This window comes from Chrysochloris asiatica, unplaced genomic scaffold (genome assembly GCF_000296735.1).
Source record: "Chrysochloris asiatica unplaced genomic scaffold, ChrAsi1.0 scaffold00331, whole genome shotgun sequence".
NCBI lineage: Eukaryota > Metazoa > Chordata > Mammalia > Afrosoricida > Chrysochloridae > Chrysochloris > Chrysochloris asiatica.
Window position 1 is genome coordinate 962,754 of NW_006408849.1, and position 13,264 is coordinate 976,017.

Genomic DNA, 13,264 nt, shown 5'->3' on the forward strand with positions numbered 1-13,264 from the left:
AGTCCTGGTGGTACAGTAGTTAAGTGCTTGACTGCTAACCAAAAAGTCAGTGATTCAAACTCCTGAACCACTGCACAGTAAAAGATGCAGCAGTCTGTTTCCATAAAGACGGTTGTTGTCAAGTGTCACCGAATCAAGACCCTGAAAGGTCAGCAGTTTGAATCTACCAGCCACTCTGTGGGAGAAAGATGAGGATTTCTGCTCCTGTAAAGATTTACAGCCTTGGAAATCCTTTACAGGGTTGCTGTGTGTTGGAACCGACTCCACGGCACACAACCACCACCATAGAATAGAAATTGACCATTGTTGTTGTTAGTTGCCATTGGATCAATTTCAACTCTACAAGTTTGTTTTGACTATTCAGAGCGCCTTGAAATTCCACATAACTTTGAGAATTAGCATTTCCATTTCTGCAAAGAAGGCTTTTGAAATTTGGAAAGGGATTGTGTTAAATCTATAGATTGCTTAAGGTAGTACTGGTATGTTAGCAATATTAAATCTCCGAATCTATGAACATGGAATGTCTGTCCATTTGTTTAAGTCTTCTTTATTTCTTTCAACAATATTTTATAGTTTTGTGTGTAAATTTTTCACCTTCATGGTTAAATTTATTCTCAGGTTATTTTTACTCTTTGGATACTGTTGCAAATTGATTTTCTTGATTTCTTTTTGCACTGTTCATTGCTGATATATAGAAGCACAACTTACTTTTGTGTTTTGAACTTGTAGTCTGCAACTTTACTGAATTCATTTATTAGCTCTAGTAATTTTCTTGCAGTTTCCTTGGGATTTTCTACCATCTGCAAATATAGTTTTTGGGTTTTTTAAAACTTCTTATTGTGAATTAAGTGAAGATTTACAGACCAGATCATCAATTTTACATTCAACAAGTCACATACTTTGCTTCATTACATGGTTGCAATCCCCTCTATGTAACAACAGTTAACAACATTTACCTCTATTCACTTTAACTATTAAGGAACTCTGGTAGTGTAGTGGCTATAAGTCAGGCTGCTAACCTCAAGGTCAATAGTTCAAAACTACCAGCCAGTCCATGGGAGAAAGATGAGGCTTTCTGCTCCCATAAAGATTTACAGCCTCAAACTTTATGCAGGGTCACTATGAGTCACAACCAACTCCACAGCACACTACCACCACTTCAGTTTATTGCATTCCTTCCACACTCTTGTTGTCTTCATCTTTCCTGAGCTAATTTCCCTCTGTATATTACCTCCCCTGTCACCCATGTTAACATGTGTCTACCCTCTAGCCCATGAATAATTTTCCTTCCCCTCCCCAAAAACCTTTTTTTTTTTTTTTTTCACTTTTTACAACATTGATCTTATACAATGTTTGTCCTTTTGTGATTGACTAATTTCACTCAGGATAATGTCCTCCAGGTTCAACCATGTCCTGAGGTATTTCATAGAGTCATTATTCTTCAATGTTTTGTAGTATCCCATTGTGTGTATACACATTTGTCTAAGCATTCTTCTGTTGATGGGCATTTAGGCTATCTCTGTCTTTTTGATATGTCTCATAGATGGCATATTGATGGATCCTGTTTTCTTAACCATTCTGCTCTTTATGTCTCTTGACTGGTACATTTAATCCATTTACATTACCAATAAGTATGAATTCATTGTTATCATTTTCTGTGTATTTTTTTGTGGTGCTGCTGGATTCTTTGTTCCACATAATTTTCTATGCTGAGTTCATTTTATTTGTGGGTTTACTTTGCATTGTGTTCATATTTATCAAATTTTTCTAATTTCCTCTTCTTTTATTTTGATGTTCAGATGTATTCTTTTTGTGTGTGTGTTTGGCTATTTATTAATTTTTTCCCTGCTTAAATCAGTCTGTTTTATCTTGAAGTCCACTTGACTTCCTTGCATTTGGAAGCTCTGTAGCTACACTGTTCCCACTTTTTGCTTTGTAGTGGATTTCATTATATATTGATATCTCTGGTTCCCTATTTTCAGTCTTGTAGGCTTGTTTTACTTTGTTTAAGTGCTATAGAATTGGTTCCAACTCATAACAATCCTGTATAGGGTTGGCAGAGTGGTTGGTGAGTTTGAATCACCAACCTTGTTCAAACCAAACTTGCAATCCAGTGCTTTATCCCACAGCGCCTCACCAGAACTCCTGTTTTGCTTTATTTTTGTTGTTAAGTGCTATTGAGTCAGTTCCAAATCATAGCAACCCTGTATAGGGTTTCCAAAGAGTGGCTGGTGAGTTTGAACTGCTGACTTTGCAATTCAAACTGACCTTGAAGTCCAGTGCTTATTTTACAGTGCCACACCAGATTCCTATATCTGGATTTAGTTCTGAGTGTTGTTGTCATGTATTGTAATTTCAGGTTGTTGTCTCCTGTTCCTGGTTCTCAGTACAAAAAATACCCGTTAGCATTTTTTGTAAAGTTGATCTGGTCATTATAAATTTCTGTAGTTTCTGTTTGTTAGGAAATGTCCTAATTTCATTGTCATATTTGAGAAAAAGCTTTGCTGGGTATATGATGGTTGGTTGGCAATTTTTTCTTTCAGAGTTTTGTATCTTATTAAGTTGCCTTCTTGCCTGCATGGTTTCTGCTGAGAAATCAGAGCTTAGTTTTATTGGTTCTCCTTTGTAGGTAAATGTTTCATTTTTCCCCAAGCTGCTCTCAGTATTCTGATTATGATATGTCTTGATTTTCTTTTGGGGTGTATCCTGCTTGTGATTCATTCAGTTTCTTGAATGGTTATCTTCTTGTCTTTCATGAGGTTAGGGAAATTTTCTTCTAACAACTCTTTGATAATTTTCTCTGTGCTTGTCTCTGATCACCTGTAAATTGTTTCTTTTCATGGTGACCCACACAACTCTTGATCTTTCTTCAGATGATTTCATTCCTTTTTCTAATTGTTCTTCTAGTGTACTAGTATTGAAACATTTATCTTCAAATTCAATAATTTGGGCTTCCATTGCTTCACATCTACTCTTTGCCCTTTCAATGCATTGTCTATTTCTGGATTTCTAATTACAGGTTATGTATTGTCTCAAAATTTGCATTTATTTTATTTGTTCTTGCAGGGTCTCCCTGAATTCTTCTAAAGTTTTTATTGTGTTCTTGCTTTCCTCAATCTTTCTATCAAACCTTGGAAGGTGACTTATTTAACTTGTATGCTGAGCAAATAATATGAGAAGCTGGACTATATGAAGAAAAATGTGGCATCAGGATTGGAGAAAGACTCATTAACAACCTGTGATATGCAGATGATACAACCTTGCTTGCTGAAAGTGAAGAGGACTTAAAACATTTACTGATGAAGATCAAACAGCACAGCCTTTGGTATGGATTACATCTCCATGTAAAGAAAACAAAAATCCATACCACTGGACCAATAAACAACATTCTTATCAATGGAGAAAACATTGAGGTTGTCAAGGACTTCATTCTTCTTGCATCAACTATCAACACTCATGGAAGCAGTGATCAAGAAATCAAACGATGTATTGCATTAGGCAAATCTGCTGCACAAGACTTTTTAAAGTGTTGAAGAACAAAGATGTCAGCTTGAAGACTAAGGTGAGCCTGACCCAAGCCATTGTATTTTCAACAACCTCTTATGCATGTGAAGGCTGGACAGTAAATAAGGAAGACCATAGAAGAATTGATGCATTTGAGTTATGGTGTTGGAGGAGAATATTAAAAGTGCCATGGGCTGCCAAAAGAACCAATAGATCTGTGTTGGAAGACATGCAGCCAGAGTGCCCCTTGGAGGCCAAGATGACCAAACTTCATCTCTCATACTTCGGACATATTGTCAGGAGGGACCAGTCGCTGGAGAAGGATACCATGTTTGGTAAGGGGGAGGGTCAGAGAAAAAGAGGAAGATCCCCAACAAGATGGATTGGCCAAGTGGCAGCATTGATGGACTCAAGTATGGCAACAATAGTGAGGTTGGCCCAGGATCGGGCAGTGTTTCGTTCTGCCATGCATAAGGTCGCTATGAGTCGGTACCGACTCAATGGCGCCTAACAACAACAACAACAATTATCATTTTTTAAAATTCTTTTTCAGTTAGTTCCATTACCTTTACTTCCTCAAAACATTTTCTGTCTCTGCATCTTGGTCATTAGTCTGAGCCATTCTCTCTTGTTTCTTTGTGTGAGCTAAAATTGTCTATTGTCTCTGGGGCATTGTGGGATTGTTCTAATTATAAAAATAGACGGTGCCATTGCTGGAGAGGGAAGGGAGAAAGCTCTGGGGACTCCTGCAATTCAAGGAGCTCAAGAGGTGGTTGTGGAAGAGATGTGACAGCAGAGTTCTTGGTACTAAATGGAGTTCCTATTGGCCTCAGTGTTATCTGTGCTCAAATCACTCAATCCAGAAATAGTATAGTTCGTGGGGGTCCTTGGTGGCCCTGGTTTCAGTGTCTGTTTGGAACACATGGAATCTGGGTTCAACATGAATGCTAAATGCTGGTCTGGTGGCTTTGAGGATTTTGTAGGTCTGGAGGCAAGCCAACTTGAATCTAGGCACCAAAGTGGCACACGAAAGCTGCTCAGCCAACCCCCCACCTCACACAGGCATGGGCTCCCAAGCACGAGGCCCTGAACTCCCAGAGAGCAGGGTCTGTGCTGAGGGGTGAATGAGGGTGGGAGCTGATGACACTTCTGGTCACCAAGGAAGCATGGAGAACAAGAAATCACATCTTTTTCATTGCCGGCACAAATCTGCTCTGCCAGACTTCCTTTCACTGCCAAAGCTGCTCATAAGATGGTCAAGCTGTGTCTGGCCAGTCGTTCTCCAGTCAGTCTCCCTCTCTCACTGTTCCTGCTCAGCTTCTCCTCCCAGCAAGCACACCATCCAACTCTCTAATCTTTTTTACGAAGTTCAGGGTGCCAGAGTTTTCATTAACGTCTGTTTTATTTTGTTTCTCATATCTTTGTTGTAGAGGGTCAGTGTAGTGCAGCTGCCTGGTCTGCCGTCTTGCTGGAAGTCCTGCAAATATAGTTTTACTTCTTCCTTTCAAGTTGCTATATTCTTTATTTCTTTTTTGCCTAATTGTTCTGGCTACAAATTCTAGTATAATGTTGAATATCAATGGCAAAGTGGGCATTCTTGGATCATTCCCATTCTTAAGAAAAAAAGCTTTTAGTATTTCACCATTATGTTGTTAACTGTTTTTATAAATATTTCAATATGTTCATGACTTTTGTTGTTGTTTTTGTGTTTATGAATATGGTATATTACAATTATTGATTTATTTTTATTTTTTTTTTATGTTGAACCACCATTCCTGGAATAAATTCCATTTGGTCATGATGTATTATCTTTTTAATATGCTGTTGGGTTTGGTTTGCTAGTATTTTGTTGAGAATTTTTACATCTATAGTCATAAGGAATATTTCATCTGTAGTTTTCTTTTGTGTGGTGTCTTTAGTTTAGGTATGAATATATGTTGGTTTCACAGAATGACTCTCTCCTCTTCTGTTTTATTTGGAAGAGTTTGAGAGGATTTATGTTAGTCTTTCCTTAAATATTTGGTCAAATTCCCCAGTAAAACCACTTAACCCTAGATTTTTATTTGATCCTTTAGCATTTTTGTAGGCATGTGCACTAATGAGGAACTCATGTAGGTTTTGTTATCTGAGAATGTCTTGAATTCTTATTCATTTTTTAACATAATTTTGCTGGATATAGAATTTTTTGTTTTAAATATAAACAAAAAATTCTATATCCAGCAAAATTCTTTTTTGTTATTTTCCTTTAAGCACTTTAAATTTGTTATCTCACTGTCTTTTTACCTCCATTTCTTTTTTATGTTTCTTGTAAATTGGGTGAAGGTTTATAGAGCAAATCAGTTTTCTGTTCAACAATTTGTACATATTGTGTTCCATCTCATTAACTGCAATCCCCACAGAAACATCTCTCATTCCACTTCCTCTCTGTTTCTTTTCATTCCTCCTTCTTTCCTAACTCTTTTGAACTTTTGTTGTTGTTGTTGTTGTGTTATCAAGAACTTTATCCTTAGTAAAATGCTGTCCTTTTGATCTCAAATGGTTGACAATTCTAAGATGTGAGTACCTCTCCAGTGTTATTGTTCCTTTATAGACCTGTCTGTTGTTTGGCTGAAATTGAGCAATGAGAGTGAGTTCAGTTCCAGAGCTAAGGGCAAGCATCTCAAGGGTTCCACCAGTCTCTATCAAACCAGTAAGTATGGTCATTTATTATTATTTTGATTGCAAACCACAAATCATACACACAGCAAAACAGTCCATAAAGTATGACAGATTTTCCAGATAAATAGGACTTAAAAGAATTTATAAAACTCAGGCCAACCTGACAAAAGGTACTAAAGGGAGTTCTTTGGACAGTGAATTAAAAACAGACAATAACCTGAGATTAACAAACATGGCAATAATCATCAATAATTCAACACAGATATAGAAACATACCCATCACTCATCTGTCAGTTTATCATACTGTGGTGACTTTCGTGGGGCTGTGATGTGGGAAGCTATGCCACAAGTATTTTGAATACCAGCTGGGTCACCAATGATGGACAGATTTCAGTGGAGCTTCCAGACTAAAACAGACTAGGTAAGAAAGAGAAGTGTATTATTTCTGAATGTTTAGCCACTGAAAACCTTATGAGTAGAAGAGGAATATTGTCAGATACAATGCTGGAATACAAAAACATTATGAATAGCACCAAAATATTGTTAGTGCTGGAAGATGAGCCCCTCAGGTTGGAAGGTACTAAAAATGTGACTAGGGAAGAGCTGCCTCTTCAAAGTAGAGTTGACCATGACGATGTGAATGGTTTTCAGGACCTTCTTTGTTTATGGGATACAACACATAATGAGGAGAAACAGCTGCAAGCATCCATTAATAATAGGAAGATGAAATTCACAAAGTATGAATCTAGGAAAATTGGAAATGGTCAAAAATTAAATGAAACGCATAAAGACTGATATCCTAGGAATTAGTGAGCTGAAATAGAATGGTATTGGTCATTCTGAATCTGACAATCTGTGGGCTGTGGGATAAAGCACAAGGTCAGTTTGAACCACAAGGTCGGCAGTTCAAACTCACCACTTACTCTTTGGAAACTCAAGGATCTCACTATGCGTCAGAACCAACTTGACAACACCTAACAACAACAATCATATGGTTTATTTTGCCATATGAATAACAAATTCAAGAGGAATGGTGTACATGCATCATGGGAAAGAAAAAACATTTCACCATATATCCTTTTTTTAATGTTTTATTGTGAGTTATGTTATAGTTTACATGGGCGAACATTAGTTATATATTCATCCTATCGTATATCGTTTCATTGCCATGGTTACAATCACCTCCATGCATCATCAACCAACCAAAGGGTACATACCCTGCAAGCCTGCCGCCCGGTCGTCAGCACACAGCCCCTCCCCCTCTCTGGGTCTAGAGTCCCCAACTGCTCCATCTCTCCATGTCATCGTCTCTGCCTCCATCACTTGCATCACTGCTTCTCTGCGTAGGGTCCTGCACTTCGCTCTTCACCCTTGATGGTCCCAGGGACCTCCGCTCCTGGACTGCAAAGTCAATCACTCCCCTCCTTTGTCTACCTTTACATTTCCAACCCTCACAGTCAGTCCTGATAGCAATTATTCACTATTGTACCACAAGAGTCCTATCCCCATCTCCTTTCATCAACCCCACCCTGACAGATTGGATACTAATCAGTGGAGATTCTACAATCCTCCGCACCCTCTGGATCTAGGCTCCCTCTTGAAAGCTTGTAAGCCAGTCACTGCTTGCCTTTGCAGCCCCTTCCCCCTCCCCCCATTTTGGGTAGCCATGTCCAAGTTGCTCATCCCTGTCTACCCTGTGTATTGAGAGGGGTGGAAATGATCTTCGCTGTAATGATTTGTTCCTTCTTTTGAGCGACTGCATCCATAGGTGCAGGTCAAGTTCGTTAAATTTATCAGATTACTCTTTTTTTCCTCTTCTTTCTTCTCCTAGTTGAGCTCTGTTCATCCAGCCATTGAAGCCTGGTCAAGTGGGTATTATCTGCAAGTGTGGGTGTTCTTATGCATATGCCCTCTCTTCTTATCAGCTGGACACTTCACTCTCCACTCTAGTCCTCTGTGGCTATGTCACTGACTCTGGGCCCATGAGTCCCCAGGTCTTTGCCATACTTCTGGCCAATGAGGTCTCCACCAAGGTTCACAGCTTCATTGCTGTTTTTCCCTCACTTCCTCTTATCAATGACACACATGGTCACCAATCTGGGTGCACATCTGCTCGTGTATTCCCACTGAGTCTTAGTCTTGGCAGGAGGTTTAGCCCTGAGGGGACCCGACCATTTGCCTGATGTCACCTGGGCGAGCAACTTGCTTGCTCTTGTAGTAATCTGTCGGACTACTGTGATTGATTTGTATTTTTCCTGTCGGTCTTTCTTTCAAGAAGTATCTTCTGTTCTTCTAGCCACTCCAGACTGGTCTGCGTGTCTGACCAGTGGGAATTTTCCGCCTCAGAAGATTCTGGATGGGGTTCAGAATTTCACCTATGGTCTTATTCAATGCAAAGGCTCCGCAGGAAGCCTCCTTCACTGGGCATGTTGTATCCCCATTTTAGGTATTCCAATCAGTTATAGGCAGAAGGACGGACTTACAAGCTTTCTATGGTGATATTTCTGGCTATTGCTTTCTCTCCCCCTCTAGTATCTATTTTATAATGGTATGCAAGGGAAACCAAGATTCAAAATACAGCCAAGCATCTTAACATTAATTCCCTTTTGCCCATTCCAACCTTGTCACAATCCCTGTTTCCCAGAGCTGTTTTTCCACTGTTGTGCATACATCATTATTTACCTCTGTCACACTAAGCCCATGCAAACCTGTCTAATTGTTTTCCCATCAGTTCTTCCATTTTCTTCTCCTTCTTGTGTATTGCCCCCCTCCCCAGCACCTAAACTATCCTGTGTCTATTCCCTATCCTGTGCTCCATCTTCCCCTCCCTCCCCTCACCCCACCACCCACATCCTGGTAACCAGCAAAGAATCTCCCCACCACTCCGCTTTAGTACGGGTTCTTTTTCTTAGTCTTTTACAATAGTGGTACTATGCAGTATTTCTCCTTTTGTGACTGACTGATTTCATTCAACATAACATCTTCAAGGTTCATCCATGTTATGAGGTAGCTTACAGCTTCCTTGTTGTTGTACTTCAAGGTAGCATAATATTCCATTGTGTGTATGTACCATAGTTTGCTCATCCATTGTTCAGTTGATGGGCACTTAGGCTGTCTCCATCTTTTTGCTATTGTAAATAGTGCTGCTATGAACATCGCTGTGCATGTATCTACTCATGTTATGGCTCATATTTCTTGTGGATAACTACCAAGTAGAGTTCTGGGGAAGCACCACATTGCTTTCCAGAGAGGTTGGACCATTTTGCAATCCCACCAGCAATGCAGTCTCTCTGCATCCTTGCCAGCATTTACTGTCCTCTACTTTTTTGATCTTTGCTGTTATTGCTGGTGTGAGATAATATCTCATTATTGTTTTGATTTGCATCTCTATAATGGACATGGGCCTCTATGAGTTGGAACTAACTCCACAGCACATAACCACCACCACCAATGGCTAGTGGTAGTGAACATTTCTTCATATGTTTGTTGGCTGCCTGGATTTCCTCCTTGGTGAAATCCTGTGCCCATTTTTTAATTGGGTTATTTATCTTTTCCTTGTAGAGGTATTGTAGTTTCCTATATATTTTAGAACTGAGTCCTTTGTCTGATATGTCATTGCAAAAGATTTTTTCCCATTCTGTGGGTTCCCTTTTTACTCTTCTGGTGAAGTCTTTTGATGCACATAGGTTTTTAATTTTCAGTATGTCTCAATCATCTATTTTGTCTACTTTTATTTATGTCATTTTCAGAATGTTTGGTAGCCTGTGTATTCCCTGTATTAGAGCTCTCACAGTTGTCCCTATTTTTTCATTGATGGCCTTCATAATTTTGGGATTCACATTTAGGTCTTTAATCCATGCTGAGTTGCTTTTTGTATAAGGCATGAGGTGAAGGTCTTGTTTCAGTCTTTTGCATATTGCTTTCCAGTTCTGCCAGCACCATCTGTTGAAGAGACTATCACCTCCCCAAGCACTTTGTCAAAATTCAGTTGGCTGTATGTGGATGGGTTAACTTCTGGATTCTGAATTCTTTTCCATTGATATATGTATCTTTCATTGTATCAGTACCAAGCTGTTTTGACCACTGTAGCCATGTAATAAATTTTGAAATCAGGGAGTGAGAAGTTTCCAATCTTATTCTTCTTCTTAAGCAGTGCTTTGCTTATCCTGGGTCTCTTTCCTTTCCATGTAAATTTTGTAATTGTTTTTCCCATCTCTTAGAAGAATGTTGTTGGAATCTGGATTGGGATTGCATTATATGTGTAAATTGCTTTAGGCAGTATTGACATTTTTACAATGTTAAGTCTTCCTATCCAGGAGCATCATATATTCTTCCATTTTTGTAGGTCTCTTTTGGTTTATTATAGTAGTGTTTTCTTTGTATAGGTCCTTGGTTTCTCTGGTTACATTTATTCCCAGATATTCATCCTTTCGGTGGCCCCTGTAAATGGTATTGCTTTCCTAATGTCCTTTTCAGCGCTGTCGTTGTTGCTATAGAGGAATCCAACTGATTTTTGTATGTTGAGCTTATATTCTGCCACTTTGCTGAATCTTCCAATGAGGTCTAGTAGCTTTTTTTACTGAGTCTTTGAAGTTTTCTATCTATAGGATCATACCATCTGCAAATAAGAGTTTTATTTGCTCTTTGCCAATTTGGATGCATTTAATTTCCCTGTCTTGCCCTATAGCTCTTGCTAAGACTTACAGCACAAAGTTGAACAGGAGTGGTGACAGTGGGCATCCTTGTCTGGTTTCTGTTCACAGAGAGAAGGCTTTCAGTTTCTCTCACTGGAGAGTAATGTAGGCTGCTGGTTTTGTATATATGCTCTTAATTAAGTTGAGGTATTTCCCTTCAATTTCTACTTTGTTGAAGGTTTTTATCAGGTATGGATGTTGGATTTTGTCAAATGCCTTTTCTGCATCAATCGATATGATCATGTGGTTCTGTTCATTTTCTTATTTTATTATGTTGTTTTTCTAATGTTGAACCCTCCTTACATCCCTCATATGACTCCCACTTGATCATGATGTATTATCTTTTTAATGCGCTGCTGGATTCTGTTGGCTAGGATTTTGTTGAGAATTTTTGCATCTATGTTCATGAGGGATATTGGTCTATAGATTTCTTTTTAGTCATGTCCTTCCCTGGTTTTGGTATGAGGGTTATGCTTGCTTCATAAAATGTATTAGGAAGTTTTCCATCCTCCTCTATATTCTGGAATAATTTGAGTATAATTGGTGACAGTTCTTCCCTGAATGTTTGGTAGAACTCACCAGTGAAGCAATCTGGGCCTGGACTTCTTTTGGTTGGGAGTTTTTTGATGACCTACTCAACTTATTCTTTTGTTATGCGTCTATTCAGGTTTGCTACTTCACTCTGTGTAAGTTTAGGTAGGTCATGTTTTTCTAAAAATGTATCCATCTCTTCTAATTTTTCAAAAATTTGTAGGAGTATAACTTTTCAAAGTATTCTGTTATTATCCTTTTGGTTTCCTTTGGTTCCGTTGTGACCTCTCCTGTGTGGTTTCTAATGCATGTTATTTGTCTCTTCTCCCTCTTTTCTTTTGTTAGGTTTGCCAATGGTAAGTCAATTTTGTTAATCCTTTCAAAGAATCAGCGTCTTGGAGAACAAACAAGAGGATGGATCAGGTGGAAGTGCAGTAAGGAGCTCCGTCAGCAACAACACAGAATACAGGACCAAGCAGGCTCAGGGGATGATCCCAGAATTCTGAACCACATATAAAGGAATATTTAGAAGGTTGGAAGGCTTACAGCTAGGGGAATTTGTAGCAGAAGCAAGAAATCTATTGCTTTCTAATTCAAGACGCTCAGCTGCTCCAGGAGCCGCCATCTACGGTAATACCAAGTGGGGAAGGATCAGAGAGCCACGGATGCCTGACAGAACCATGGATATAAAGGTGTGGACATTCTTTTCATTTGGTATCTGTTCATTGGCCCCTTGCTGTCTGCGCACCCCCATTCTGGTGACTATAGGGGTACCTGAGCTAATGGACACCCCAGACCTACCCTCAGAGGGTTCTACTATGCATGTGCATAGATCTCCTTGAAATTTAAAGAGACAGTTTCTATTTAAAACCAAACAGCCACAGGCAGCCCTGAACTGTTTATAACTAGAAAAAAGGCCTGAACGGGAATTGTAGAGTGGGACAGGAAGACAAAAAAGTAAATAGGTGAAAAATTAAATCCTATGTTACGTCAAAATGACCAACAGTGGCATCTTGAAATTTCTCAAGAAGAAGAGTGAAAAGGGAAGCCCATTTCCTGATCACATCTACCTGGAGGCAATCAGAAAGCATAAAAAATACCAAGATACACACCATCTAAGTATTAAGGCCACAGAAAACCCCTGAATATGCCCAAGAAACAGAAGCAAATGACCATATCTGCACATGTCCAGAAATGAGATAAAGTGACTGAGGCAAATGAGCTGGAAGTAAACCTACACTCCATACTGGAAGATGGGCAGGTTCTGGAAATACCTGAGAAGGAATTCAGAAAAGTGATTATAAAATGTATCAAAACACTATACAATGGAATTGAGAAAAATAAGGAAGAAGTCAGGAAAGCACTACATGAACAATCAAATAAAATAGATACGTCATTGAAAACAATTCAAAGCCTACAGAAAGAGGTCCAAACAATTAATAATAGAACATCAGAAATGGACAATACACTGAAAGGGCAAAGAAAAGGTGTAGAATTGAAGAGCTACAAGCCGGAACTAGTGAGCTAGAAGATAAATCTCTCAACACTACTAAGATACAAGAGCAACACAAAAAAGGATAAAGAAATCTGAAGAAAGCCTAAGATTCATGTTGGATAACATGAAGAGGACTAACTTAAGAATTATTGACATTCCAGAACAGGAACAATCACACAAGTCCACAGAGGAGATAGCTGAAGAGCTTCTGAAAGAATATTTTCCTAACATCCTGAAAAGTGAAAAGACAAACATTCAAGAAGCTCAACGAACCCTAGGATGGATAGATCCTAAAAGACAATCACCAAGACATATAATAATCAAGCTCTCCAAAATCAAAGATAAAGACAGGATCTTGAAAGCAGCTAGGGAAAAGAGAAAT